Source organism: Branchiostoma belcheri, unplaced genomic scaffold (genome assembly GCF_001625305.1).
Source record: "Branchiostoma belcheri isolate BF01 breed outbred unplaced genomic scaffold, Haploidv18h27 scaffold173, whole genome shotgun sequence".
NCBI lineage: Eukaryota > Metazoa > Chordata > Leptocardii > Amphioxiformes > Branchiostomatidae > Branchiostoma > Branchiostoma belcheri.
The window spans coordinates 470,709-477,910 of NW_017803191.1; the positions used below are offsets into that span (position 1 = coordinate 470,709).

The following is a 7,202-nucleotide window of genomic DNA, read 5'->3' on the forward strand; positions in this document are numbered from 1 at the left end:
CTAAAGCCTGTATACAACAAAAATTTAAAAAACGCCTAGGGGTATTTGCCTACTGTACCTCCATACCAAATTTCAGGTCCTTAGGCCCCAAAATGAAGAAGCTGAATCCATTTAAAGAAATGGCAGGAGGAGAAGGAGGAGAAGAAGAAACATCAGAAAAAGCAATATGGGTTCACCACCACTTCGTGGTGTGGTGAACCCATAATGAGTACCAAAAAGTTTTTTGGGGGAAAATCTCCTCTGTATGCTTGTTTTTGCTAGAAGCAATGTACTCTATATTCTCTGTATGGATGTGGTAGAAAGAATCTGTCCACTATGATCTTATAGATTTTAGTTAACTTAATGTTGAAATGTGATACGAAGTGAGTGAAATGTCTTGCACCGGGTCTTTTAGCTAACATAGCAGTTAACATCTCTATCTCCTCCAAGTAGATATTGTGTTGACTTCCGTTCCTCTTCAACAGTGAAATGTTCTACATTGCACAATTTAGGATCCTTGTTGCGGGGGTTGTTCGAAGAAAGCTCATGTTATGATTCCAATTTTTGTGCCTGTACTGTTTTTGGTTTTGTCTTAATCATGCATACACACACACACACACACACACACACACACAGATACACACACACGAAGAACTACTCACAACTAGTATTTGCCATATGACCACCAGGGTACTAGTATCTCACTTTATTGCATATTACAAAAGTAGTAAACTGTACACAAATCAATCCACAAAAACTGCATTGGAATGTTAGCAACTAGCAACATTCTATATGCAAAGTCACTATTGACTCAATGTTGGTAATATCAAATTCAACCAGAAGTGACACTGGACATTGTTTAAGTTGTAAAATCCACCATGAGATCACACCAATTTAAATTGTTTGTTTGCATGTACCATATCTTCAGTTGTACGTTCAAATAATCTACAAGAATCCAACAACCAATAAATCAAATTGGTGTGATCTAACAGTTTGATACGATTCCTGTTGTCACCGTTATATTTTGGACCACTTACATCAAAAAGGACATTTTGTTCGAGTTCTACAACAATGTGAAAAAAATAAATGGGGTGTGACAAGCTCAGTCTGTTATCTGCCATTAACAAAATATAAAAAGCAATAGTCTACTTTTGTAACAAATACCAAAACTACAGCTTTTATCATACACTGCTAAAACAAACTTCAAAGATATTACAAGTCATCTGAGACACCTTTCAGCAGAGCAACATTGTACAAAGATATGTGTTCTGTGTGATCCATAAAATATCAAAGCAACATTACTCTATCTCAGCATTTGGCAAGCCTTAACTCACACTTGATTGCTCAATGCTGAAAAACGATCATATGTTTTTATCCTGTGGTGCCGTGTATGTGGAAAGCTACACGAGCTAAACAACTTTGTATATCAAATGAACAACTTTCATACTAGTATAAATACAGCCATACTGGAGAAAATGGGAGAACATTTCCACCTGGAATGTTACAATACTTTAGATCTCCAATAGTCCAGAACAAAAGTGTTACATGATTTTATACAGCTTTTGGAGTATACCTGTAGTAATATATGTGCTAACTGCTGTACAAATCGACTGAACATTGCCACAAAAATTGCTGGCTCAGTGCCACTCAAGCAAGCACAAAATGTGTCAATGGATACAGAGCCATGTGATTCCAAGATGTACATCACTATAACATAAGCATGGTTGCTAAGATATAGCTACATGTCATCATGTGTGTACAGCTGCTACATGTATATCTGTAGCCTTGTTCTCTATAGGGTGTTTGTACTCGTGGCTATGATGTGAATATTGTCTGCCATGCTAGGTAGTTAGACCTGGAAACTGTCAGTTAAATTTGACACTGCAGTCATGTAATTAACACATGCAGATGTATATAGGTCCAACTCTTACACTCAACCAACTAGCATGGCAGCAGTGTCATCAAGTACAAACACACTATATGTTTCTCATTATGCTCATAGTGATTATATCAACCAGGCCAGCAAATTTACTGTAATTGGTAGGATTCCAAAGATGTCACAATACATGTAACAAAGGTATTATCCTAAGGACTGGCAAAAACAATAGTAAAGTAAGTACTAGTAGTACAATAGCAAGGAAGTATTTCTGTTATATAGACTTTTGTACACCTCCACACTATAAGTAATTATACATAGTAGTCCAAGAATTCCTATCATTTGACTGTTCAACAGTTCCAGTGAAAGCTACTGTAAATACAGAAACATTCACATTAATTAAAACTAAGACTACAGAAAGCATAACAACAATAAACTATAAACAACTTTCTTACACTCTCTCCATAAGTAATGTGACCGAAATTACAATATATACTCTACTCTGCAAAATGCCAAGCTATGCAATACTGTTCACAATTTGGCTGATAATACACATCATAATTTTGATTTACAATTTTAACCATCAGAATTGGCTACAGTAACAGTCACTAACCAAATACGCAAATTATCGGGGTACATGTACAATATTGTAATTTTCAAAAAGCAAGTTTGACACAGCAGTTACACACTAATCAAACTAGAACAATGCAATTCTGTTTAAAATAGTTAGCAACTACATATAATTAAATTTTCCACGGAATTTACATTCCTCACAGAAGACAAGCTTTGTTTCATGAAGATAAAGCACCGTGTCAAGTTCCAAGAAACAAAGGCCCATCTCTGGATAACCAGTCATGAACATACATGTACATTATCAGTAGTGCAGAATCAGTCCTCAGTTATCCTTCTACAACAATAGTCTTCCATAAGGACAAAGTACTGGCACAAAACATCAGACAGGCAAACTTAAAGTAACTCAAAATGCCAACCCATGGGGTTCCAACAACCTCTATGTACATTTAATGCACTGGATTCCCTTCTTCCCTGCTGGTAGTCCATTTTCATTACTGGACAGGTCTTTAACAAATACTGTTGTTTACATTTACTGGATATGTTGTTTAAGTCACAAGAAACTGCAATATCTCACCAGAATCCTGTTTATAATTATTATCTGAACCAAAGCTCTTTTCTTTTTACAAAGGTACATAAAGCTGAGGAAACAAACATAAATAAAAAATGGGCCACTGCAGTGTAGAAAGTCAGACAGTGTCTTTCCTGCTGAAGTTTCATCTAAATGTCCGTATGCCAGCAATTAAGGCACCGTCAAAATCTTCATATGTTGTGGGATTTTTAAGAAGGCTATGGCAGAATCAACTATTGACATGATGTATGACTTTTTCTGCTACAGAATTGAGAAATTCAGTCTGACATATCAAATTCTGTTCCTTGATTTGCTGACATAAACGAACACATCATACAAGTAATGTAGCTGGCCCTCCTTCAACGCTTGATTCAGGTGAAGCTGCTGGTGATTCTATATGTAGCTGCTGGGCTGTCTTGAAGAACAACTTAGGTTTCTTTCTGTCTTGGGTATCTGCAAAACAAAAGAACAAACAAATTAATAAATTCAAATGCTATGAAAATCACTGAAGACTGAGTGAAGTTATACTAACATAAATGTTTATGGTTCTAGGGGACAGAGTGAACTAAAGACTATTGCTAATCAATCAAGTATGTAAGCAGGGAGCCCTGGTGTTGAAAGGAACGTCATGTAAACAGGGCCATGGTAAACATCACAGACAGGAACGTTAGGAATTTACCGTGAAGGGGAGGGGAAGGGGTTTATGAGAAGGACAAAAACACCTGTGGCTTCAGATCCACCAAATCGACTCAGTGTTGTTGGAAAAAGTTTTTCTTTGGCAAACGAGGCAGTTCAGTATGAAGTCCTGATAATTTACAGGCCCACTTTGTCCATTCCTGAGTGTCAACACATTGTTTGTACTGTCCCTGGGTCAGGACACAACTATGCCCTGGTGTACTCTGTGCTAACATTCCACAAATGTCAAGTGGGTACTGCACAGAACATTGAGTCACAGAACTGCAGCAGGATAAAGTCTCAGTAAAACATGGGAGACAATAATATACCTGTACTGATTAACAGTAGTACTACAAGCTGCAATGATTTTTTTACAGGAATGGGTACATGCTCTTATTTCTATTCCAGCAAACTTTCTGCTGAGTACTTCTTGTTTTACCACAGGACTACACGTTGATTTATGGTCTTTCCCCATCTAGCACGCAATTGTTACTCCACTTTGCATACTGTTTATTTTAACTGTTCATCCTAACTTAAGTCACATACATCAAATCCATCATAGCACTTTCAAAAGAATCCAACACAGACTCCAGTGCCTCTGACTTGTGGCCTGAGTTTAGCAAGTAAGACCTCGCTAAACAGTGAGCCACCTATGCTGCTGAACTGTGTATGTCCTACATGTAGGTGGTCCATAGTTATGAAGAGTCCTGTAGGGCAGTAATACCTTATCTTCCACAGCCTCCCACCAAGTTAATATCAAACTGATGTTTTCCCAAAGACCTGACCTAGGCAGGAATCTGGACTTGGCATTTGTGATCGCTATCTGTCCACATGGAGGAGAGTTGAGTATGCATCACTTCAGTCATACAGGGCTTGACCTGACAGAAGCCAGCTTTGTTTGTGCAACCTACAACTTTCCAGCTATCAACACCTTACAGATATTTCCACCATCACCAAAGGTGAAGTCTACTTCCATGTAAAAATATGGCAGTCATAAGTATGAACAAAGTACTTCAACAAATGGCTCAGATTGACCCATAAACACATGCCAGACAAAAAGAGACCATAACTCAAGGTGATCCTTACATAACTGTGCTGATTGCTGGACTGTTTGTTTATGTCTGTGGTACACTCTGCAGACCCGGATGGCTATAAGTCCTGGTTAACAGTTTGTTAACATTTCCCTGTTGGAAACGTCCACTGGCTGTCTATCTCACACTGACAACAATGACCACACAAAGTAGGGAACTCTGTAGGAAGAACTGTTATAACAAAATATTGTCCTGTTGTTACCTTTTAACACTATGAAAACAAATATACTTTGAAGTGTCTGATATTACAGAGGATTTTATGGAGACACAACTTAAGAGGAAGGAGTCTGAGTTAGGCTTTGGTCTGTTCTGATAGACAAAAGTTGTAACGCAGGACAGGACTTGTGTGGCCAGAATCCTTGTCTAGACACAAGTGTGGTGGGACACAGGAATGTTGGCCTGATATGTTTGTGTATGTTACAAACACTTACAGGTGGTGGACAGGTTTTCATCATGTTTTTGTATTGGAGACCACTTCTGGTAAGAACATGTTGGTATAGATACCAGTGTTTCTAGTAAATTCTACTACCCTTTAGTCTGAGGATGTCCAAGTGATCAAATTCACATTGATAAGGAATGGATAGGATTGCACTACAGCTAGAAATTAGTAGAATAAATGATTAATATAACATACTGAGTAATATGCAATCTAAGTAACATGAAACTTTTAGAGGTCATTGACCTAGCCTATTACAGTGCATCTGCAAGTGTCATCATGATGGAAAGTTACTACTTAAAGTCAATTAAGAAGGGATTTATGACCACCTGTTTGACAGGTGTCAGAATTGCCAGGGTTAAATCTTGCCTGGGGAAGCAAAACCTCCTTCCCAGCAGTCTGGGACCTTTCTACACCTCTTCATTACCTCCCACAAGGACAAGCCTCCACAAACACATTTCATGCCTCATTATGTGGGTTTAACATCAGGGGCCAGGTGTCCACAGCACTGGCTTCTGTGTGATGCCTTCACAGCCATGGAACAAAACAAGAAAGGACTTTGAAAGATAAATACCTCTCCAGCTCTGCCAAGACAAACAAAGGTACTTCCCAAGACTCTCATCAAGCATTGTGATTTAAGGTGGAAACATAGACGGGACCTTTTACAAAATCAAGGGTGCAGAGTCAACAAACCAGTGTGCTGCCACTCTAGCATAACTGTGTGATGGCCATGAACAAGTCAACATGAAAACATTTTTAAAAAGTTTTCAAACACTTTCATTGTTTTCAACAACAATATTGATGAAAGGAAATCTTCTTTTTTGTTTGGCCATTCCAAATGTTTTCAACAACTGTCACAGACCGTATCATCAATATCTCTCTTTAAGCTTTGACCCTGACAGAACTTATGACAAACCCACTAACTGTAACACAGATGCAAATAGTTGCCAGTCTTTCCACATCTACAGAATTCTCTTGGAATTAGTGTTGGTCAGCAAGAATGCACACCTGTCCCACAGTCGACTTAGACCATGCAAACTTTATTAGTTGTTTCATAGGGTGAGAAAAGGTGGATTTCAAACCAAAACAGAATCATGGTTAGACTACTTAAACAGTACTTTTTAACTTCTGGAATAGTTTATAACTCACTCCATAATAAAATGATTACATGTCATTGGATCAGTGCATAAAATATCTTAAAAAGGCACCTCAAAAATCTGAAACACGATTCCAAGGAGCATTTAGTTAAATTGGTTTGGCCTGAAAGGTCGTGGTTTCAAATTCCAGCGTGGAAGCTAATGGCATACTGGAACACAAGGTCAAGGGAGAAGACCTTGTTGTCCTAACATTGACAGACAGCGCAAGCCCTCTTCAGGAACCAGGGGTGCAGGTGTTGATGCTACCAGAAAGCCAGAGGAGTGGGAGAAAATTCTGTTTATTTATAGAAGTACTACAACTGCGCTACATTCAACCACAAGGTTGTCACACTCACAGGAACCACATGGTTCCTGTATTTTGCACTGTTGAAGTGGCAATGTGTGAAGTTTGGGTGGTCCATAAGGCACAGGTACATATATTTAAAGAGGGAGGGGGTGATGTTAATGTGTGTATCAGTAAAGCCCCTTTCAGCCTCTAGACCTGCCCAAGTCCATGTGCATTGTATTTCCCTACAACAAACTGCACCAAGATCTAGATCGCTTGCCCTTATGCCATCATCTGGTTGTTGACTAGGGTGTCCGTGCCCCGTAGGGACCACAAGAAAGTGGCCGCTGGTTGCGTTTTACAGTTGGTTGCCTGGAAGGGGGTCCTTACTATGTAAAATGGGACGGGACTGTTTGAATGTGGTTGTTGATAACAGTTGGTTGCCCTAAACAGTTGGTTGGACGGACAGGTTTGACTGTATATGTATTAAAGTGTATCAAACAGTATTGCATATGATATTAAACCCAAAGTACAAAATTGTCTGATTCCATGATTGTTTACCTATAGGTAAACAATCATGGA

The 7,202-nt window shown here is 38.7% G+C and overlaps 1 protein-coding gene across 1 annotated transcript in view; it reads right to left on the minus strand.

The window, feature by feature from the left end:
- Nucleotides 1–724: 724 nt before the first annotated feature.
- The window catches only part of LOC109466990 (protein FAM110B-like), a 19,631-nt gene continuing 13,153 nt past the window's right edge, over nt 725–7,202 (minus strand). The window contains exon 3 of the mRNA XM_019764875.1: nt 725–3,449. The gene's annotated coding sequence lies outside the window, so the exon portion shown is untranslated. The remainder of the gene's footprint in view (nt 3,450–7,202) is intronic.